Raw genomic sequence first — 7,462 nt, 5'->3', positions numbered from 1 at the left:
CTATAAAGGCGTGGTGTATTTTCTAAGCTTTATTTCAGACCCTAGGTGTTCCCAAGCCATCTTTCACTGTCACAGTCTCACGTCCAATTTATTCAGCCTCAGAGCTGTTACCAAATGGCTAGAACCAGAAGCCACACTAGTTTCCAGGTGTTTGTGAAGGATCTGGCCACTAACAACACAAAACAATAATAATACCACAATGTCACTGCCGTTTTAATCAATCTCCCAACTTTATCACACAACAATTGCTATCCTGGGTGAAGCTTTTTATAAGTTTTGTGTTCCGTCAACAAACAACCAAAAAATAAAATTGGCACTGGATTAAAAAAATTCGTATGTTATAGTGGTAGCTGAGGTGTTCTTGTAGTTCTAAAATGATAAACAAAATAGCCAAAATATGTATAAGATATCTGCCATGTTTTAACTGTGTGGCTCTGGGCAAGTTACTGTCTCCACCCTTTATAATTCCTGTCTGAACACTAGGATATTCGTGTTCTTAGCACTGTCATTGGCTTACAGGAAATGCTCAATAACTACCTGTTAATACTGAATACCTTTTTATTTAGTCATCATAAAAACTGTATAAAGAATGAAGCTCAGAAAAAATCAAGTAATTTGCTCAAGTTCTAAAAAGCAGAAAGTGATAGAGTTAGCGTAATTAGAACTAATTATCTGAATTCAATTCGGTGGTCTTTTTGCTTCACCAGAGCTAACCACAACTGCCATGTTTTAGGACTAGGCAATGGGAACCCCAGTGTGTATCCTGGATCTGACTCTCAGCTCCCAGGATTTAGAAACCCCAGTGCAACCCCTGTCTCAGTGCCTCTCTCCTTGGAGGCATCTTGTGGGCCATGCCAACACCCACTGCCCCTCTGCTCTGATAGGTGGCAGGATCCTGGGCTCTGGAGGTGTTGAAGGAGAGGTGTAATTTTCTTCCTCCCCAGCCTGTGGTTTGGACTGTTTGACACTCCCTGAGGGGCCTCAAGAACTTCTTGCCATAGACTCTAGGCTCCTTATCTTGGTAAATCAACATAATGCTCACCAAGTTGGCTTTCCTCAAGTTAAGGTGGCTGATGTGTATGGAATTACTCAGTAAGATTATTGAGAGCCTCACAGAACACTTGGCAGGTTTTATTTCTTAAGTGATGACAAAGGTGGCCCTTGCCAGTGAAAGGCCACACTGTTGGCCACCCCTTCTGAAATAGTCTTGTTGACTAAAGTTCTGTGCAGGACGTTATTGGCACCTATAAATAGACAAATTGGCAGCTTCTCGTTTTCTTTTTTATTGACAGATGTGGTGGTGAGGCTTGCTCTTGGATGCTGTCAGGAAGTATCATCTGACTGCGTTTGGTACCCTGGGGGAGACAAACAAAAACTTTAGTGAAAGGAAAATGAGAACTCACCTGAAACCAAGAAGAGTCTTTGGAAAAGGATTTTTGTGTAGGTCATCTGGAAAATGTTTACTCTTAGCAGTTATGCATAATTATAGTCTTAAGAAGAAAGTGAGGTGGGGGTGCGGGTAAGGGTGGGAATGGGGTAGGGGTAAACGAGTGGGTGGAGACGTGTCTGTGTGTCCAAAAAACTGCCCCAAAGCAAACATGGCCACATGCACACATCTAAACAAATGTGTCTCTTAAGACTTTAGCCTCCAGCATACTATGTAGTCGCTGCATTCGTTGACTTTCTTGTCTTACCCAGCAAAAGATGTAGACGATTTCCACTATCTTTCCATAGACCCTCGCCAAATGAGCAGATGGGAAAAGTCTATTGCCTGACCAAATTGCCAGTCAGCCCATGAGCAGTCCAGACAGTGCAGGATTTATAGCAATGGAATTTTCATGATTTCTCCCTGCCCAGCCCCCACGAAGAAGCAAAGACCCTACTCTTGACCTTGGCATCCCCTTGTTGCTTTCTTCTCATCCATGATACCTAGGCTTGATATTCTTTACCTTGGGTATTCTTATGAATATTTGCTGAATTTTCATTTATACCAAATACAATTCAGAAGACAGAGGCTTTCCAAGTTTCAGATCTCCTGAGAAAGGTATGAGTGTGTAAGTATGTTAAAGAAAAGCTCTCAGCTTGTCTCATGGTTTAAAGTCCTCCTGAGATATCTGAGCTGAATCTAAGGAATAAAGTAGATTGGCTCCTCCCTGTCTGATGAGTTTTATCAAAATGTGATAAAATGTGGTAAAGAAAAATGGTGGGCCAACTTCGTTATAGTTCTACTGAGGGACACTGTACAGGTAAACCAGGCCATAACTCATTTGTCCTGTAACAGTTTTTATTATTCTGTTTTTATGCAGTTTTGAAGAGTGAGAGGAATTGCCCTAGACAACAGATGTGAGAGACTTTTTTCTTTCATTCTGTCCTGTGGACAGGCCTCAGGCTCCAGCCCAGTGACTCATTGTTGTGGTATTATATACCTCAAGATGAAGTGTGTGCGGTGGAAAGTGTGGGCAGGATTTATCAGTGTGACTTCTTCCTTTGAAGTATCAAGGCAGGCTACTTTGCTGATGGTTTCTGGAACCTAGCCAAGCCCCAATATGCTGTGAAAATAGCCGTCTTAGGTTTTCTTGGCACATGAGAACATTTGCACTTGATTCTCAGACCTCCATTGCTTTCTGATGTTTTTGAGGCCAGTGTTCTTGGGATTTAGGGCCCAGGGCCAGATTGTAACCCTGCCTGTTTGTACTCCTTCAAATGCCCCATCCCAACATGGTTTTGATGGCTCCAGATACAGACTGTAACACCAACTTGAGTTCCAAAGTGCAGGCTGGCTTTAGGTTGCTTTTAAGCATTCATGCATAAATTTCTCTGTAGCCCACATTTCCTGCTGCCCTGCCCCAACTAACAAAATGCTGACTCTTGAGGCGTTTTACTGTGACAATGCTTTCTACAGCAAAGCGTCTTCACATTTTCAGCTTGAAACCAAGGCAACATGTACGCGGAGAAAAACATAGGAATACCATGATAACTCTATCAGTAAATTGAAAAAATAGGGCTGGGCATGATGGTTTTACACCTGTAATCCCAGCACTTTGGAGGCCAAGACCAGTGGATTACTTGAGGCCAGGAGTTTGAGACCAGCCTGGCCAACATGGTGAAACCCTGTCGCTACTAAAAATACAAAAATTAGCTGAGTGTGGTGGCACGTGCCTGTAATCCCAGCTACTTGGGAGGCTGAGGCAGGAGAATCTCTTGAACCTGGGAGGTGAATGTTGCAGTGAGCCAAGATCATGCCACTGCACTCCAGCCTGGGTGACAGAGTGAGATTCTGTCTCAAAATTAAAAAAAAAAAAAAAAAAAGAAAGAAAGAAAGAAAGAAAAGTGCTCCTTTTCTAGATAAAAAAAAAAAATCTATCATCTATTTGCCTGTACCTTCCTCCTCCCACCTTTATTCATTGTCATACTGTTATTAATTTTGGGAACAAAGGACATAAGAGCCTAATTATGTTAGACTCCCAGACACCCTTCCAGAGGTGACTGATCAGCCACATTTCTCATCACCCAGCTATGTGTAATAAATAGCTTCCTTGTAAATGCGTATTTCCCAATAGATGCCCCATTTCAGGTTTCCTTCTAGCCTGGGAACCAGACTCTGTCATTCCTGATTAAAATATTGCCAGCCTGTGTTGGGGAACCCATAACTAACCTTGCTGAGCATCTTTTGCACTTTCTCCTTTTGAGTGGGCAGACCCTTTAATAAGGGAACTTGATGTGACTGGACTTGAATCTGGGGAAAGGCTTAGAAAGCTGGCAGATCCATGTCAGTGTCCTCCTAGTTGAAAAGACAATTGATATGTTTGCAGGTTGGGTTCTGTTATGGGCTGAATTTTTCCCCCCAACCCTCCCAAATTCATGTGGTGAAGTCCTAAGCCCCAGGACCTCAATGTGCCCTTGTTTGGAGATAAGGTATTATAGAGGCAATCAAGTTAAAATGAGGTCATTAGGGTGGGCCCTAATCCAATACGACTGATGTCCTTACCAAAAGGGGAAATTTGGGCTGGGCACGGTGGCTCATGCCTGTAATCCCAGCACTTTGGGAGGGCGAGGGGGCGGATCACGAGGTCAAGAGATCGAGACCATTCTGGCCAACATGGTGAAACACCATCTCTACTAAAAATACAAAAATTATCTGGGTGTGGTGGCACATACCTGTAGTCCCAGCTACTCAGGAGACTGAGGCAGGAGAACAGCTTGAACCCAAAAGGTGGAGGTTGCAGTGAGCCGAGATTATACCACTGCACTCCAGCCTGGGTGACAGAGCAAGACTCTGTCTCAAAAAAAAAAAAAAAAAAAGGTGGGGGGGGGGAATTTGGAGACAGATCTATACACATGGAGACTGCCATGTGAACATAAAGACAGTTCTCTACAAGCCAAGGGGAGAGGCTTGGAGCAAGTCCTTCCTTCACGGCCCTCAGAAGCAACCAATGCTGTGGACACCTTGATCATGGATTTCCAGCCTGCAGAACTGTAAGCCAATAACTCGGTGTTGTTTAGGCCACCTCATCAGTGGCACTTTGTTGTGGCAGCTCCAGCACATATATATGCCTCTTTGGCAGCAGGTTCTGAGGCAGAGATGAGTATGTAGGGCTTATTAGGGAGTGCTCTTGGGATAAATTCCCATGGAAGAAAAGGAAAGGGGGCAGATTGGGATGAGGGACAATTTGAGCTGTAATGTAGTCCCAGCAAAGGTCTCAGCTGACTTCATGGGAAGCTCTGGAGCTGGTATGGCGCTTCGTTGTTGGAATATGAGCTTGGGCCTTTATAACTCCCTGCTGATCGGTCACTGGGTGGGGGCTGCTTCTGCCTAGTTTTCATAAGCCTAGACAAATCCTGAAGAGGAGTGTCAGTTGGGAATGGTCTTTTGGGAGCAATTCCAGTTACTGTGGGATAAGTCCTTCAATCCTCATGGGGGATCTCAGTGGCGCATCACAGCACCACCATGAATACACGTCACCAGGGGTTGGCTGACTTAGGAAATTTGATAAGCCACCCTTAATTTTCAAAATGGGGTTGAATTTTGCCAGGTGTGGTACTGTTTAGTTCTCTTTTTCTTTCTTACTTTCTAGGTGAAGCAGGTTGTGGCTCCCCCAACACTTTGATCCTGTCCTGGGTGAGAGCTGGGACATGGGAGGTGTATCAATCATTATCTAGACAGAAAAACAGAAACTACTCTGGATGTTTCAAACAGAAGGAATTAATGGAAAAAGAATGTTACCAAGGTGTTAGGTGGGCTGGAGAAGCACACAGAGAGGGAAATGTGCCCCAGAGATGAGGAAGCTGGGGGTTTTCAACCTGGGTTGAAACCTGCAAACCCACACTGTCTGCTGAGTTTCTAAAGATGCTGCTGCTGTTACCATTGCTACGGTCAAATCTATGCTGTTCCCTCTGACCAGGAACCCCAGACACCACATTTTGATGCTGGTGAAACCAGGACTGATACCGCTAAAGCTCAGTGTCACCCATGGAACTGCCAGAGCCCATAGTTGCTGATCTCGGTATTACTGTTATTGGTGGCTCTACCAGTAGCAGACAAAAAAGCCTTCTTCTTCCTATATTCTAGCCTTCCTCTAGCAAGTGGACTGCAGTACAGACGAAGGCATGGAAGAATGGCATGGATCTGGGACCAGCAGACAATAGTCCACTCTCTTTCAGACTAGCTCTTTGCTCTGTCTCTTCTCAGTGTTCTGTCCTGAGAGGGAGGTCACATAGCAATGGCCAGGAAGCCCCTCCTCAAGACTGACGAGAAACCAGGTCTACTAGCTCTCATCCAATATTCTCTGAACCACATCATGGCATAGCTAAAGCCCTGCCTCCCTTTTCCTTTCCTTCTGGTTTCCAAGAGGAATACTGGGTCACCACTAAAACGTGGACCACAAAACGGCCAATGAGATCAACTATACTACCCAGCCACTTCAGTCAATACCTGTCAAACTGATGCTTCAACTGAATTTCTCATTAGTTGATTGAATTGGTCAAATGAATGTTCTTTGGACACATTTATTTCTCTGGGACATTGATAAAGTAGCAGCATCTACTTATCATGAATAAAACTTCTTTATTATCTATTGGCTTTTTACAAATAAAACTTCTTTTATTTATTATCTATTAACTTTTCAGGTGATTTTACATTTTTCCCCATCTTTCAGCAACCATGGCGATATCATAAATCATCCTTCTGTCATCCATTTGTTCTTTCAGAAAATATTTACCAGGGAGCCAACTATAAACAAGGGTTTGTATTTTGTGTAGTGGAAGGAATACAAAGAAGTAAAAGAAATAACCCTACCAAGGAGTTGATAGCTACTAAGAAGGAGTACACTTTTACAAACAAAGTAACTGATCTGCAGCAAGAGAACAAGGAATTGCTAGAATCAGCCAGGACTTCTGATTGGCAAGCTGAAGCCCTCCCCATAAATAACCCCCTACTTGTTGAATACTGAGGTGACACACTCGGTTGCATCAGCTCTAAGATTCAAGTCAATGTCTCTTATTATTTTGAATGGCATCTGATTATAGATTAATATGTGTTTGGTCTAAGGTTACCTTGAATTGTCTTCATTTGTCCTCATGGAAGTGACGGAGCAGGCTTGGTTTTTTTCCATGTTGCTTAGCTTTCAGACACAAATTAAGCAATATATTGTATTCCTTCTGTCTAACCATGTGGTTGGTATAATTTTTCCACAGACAGCTGAATTCAACAGCCTGTGCGTAGTGATTCAACATAAGTAAGGACAAAATAGTAGGCGGTAAAGGTTGTCAGAAGGACACCTGGGCCTTCACTAGGTGCTGCCACTAAAGCCAGGCCATCAGATATGGCAAACCTCAGGGTGCTGCCAAATCTTACGACCAAATTCTTTTCACCTGGGAATTTTACCCATTCATCAGACCCAATTTTTCTCCTAAATCAGGAGACACGATGAGAATTTTATCAAGTCAATTCTGCAGTTAGTAACTTGACTACCATCTAGCATATTATTCTAGCCATCTATCCATTTCTTCAAATCATGGACTATTTCAGGATATTTCCTCAATCATACTCGGATCTCAAATGATAGGCTGAACTCACTCTCCATCTTTTGAGTGGCCACTGTGCTCAACAGAGCACTGATGTTACCATGGTTTCCTTAGTGACACAGATATTACAAAGGGGAGAGTATGGTTGAGGAGGCAAAGCATGAAAGGGAAAAGGGGCCTTGATATTCCTGTGTGCAGGGTGCTAGCCAGACTTCACTGCCTCACACTGGGGGCAGTTGTCAGGCTCATGAAAGATTGCTGTCAGGGGATAAAAGCCTCATTTGGCTCACTTAAGATTTATGAAGTATGTTCTGTGCATCAGGCATTTTACCATTTTAATTTCCAGAAAAGACAGCTAATTTTTCCTGTGCATCTGGGATGTTCCCCCAAGATAGCAGAGACGAGAAGGCAGTTTTGTGGTGCCACAGTTGTACATGGG

At 43.5% G+C, this 7,462-nt stretch overlaps 1 long non-coding RNA gene across 1 annotated transcript; it reads right to left on the bottom strand.

Moving 5' to 3' along the window:
* Positions 1-1,115: 1,115 nt before the first annotated feature.
* Positions 1,116-7,132, bottom strand: LOC103890655 (uncharacterized). Its single transcript, XR_654966.3, has 3 exons — positions 6,553-7,132; positions 3,656-3,781; positions 1,116-1,355 (listed from the first exon to the last, which is right to left on the bottom strand). It is a non-coding gene; the product is annotated as an uncharacterized LOC103890655 (long non-coding RNA).
* Positions 7,133-7,462: the final 330 nt, after the last annotated feature.

This window comes from Pongo abelii, chromosome 4 (genome assembly GCF_028885655.2).
Source record: "Pongo abelii isolate AG06213 chromosome 4, NHGRI_mPonAbe1-v2.0_pri, whole genome shotgun sequence".
In the NCBI taxonomy this organism is placed as follows: Eukaryota; Metazoa; Chordata; class Mammalia; order Primates; family Hominidae; genus Pongo; species Pongo abelii.
This window is presented reverse-complemented; position numbering and strand designations above follow the sequence as displayed.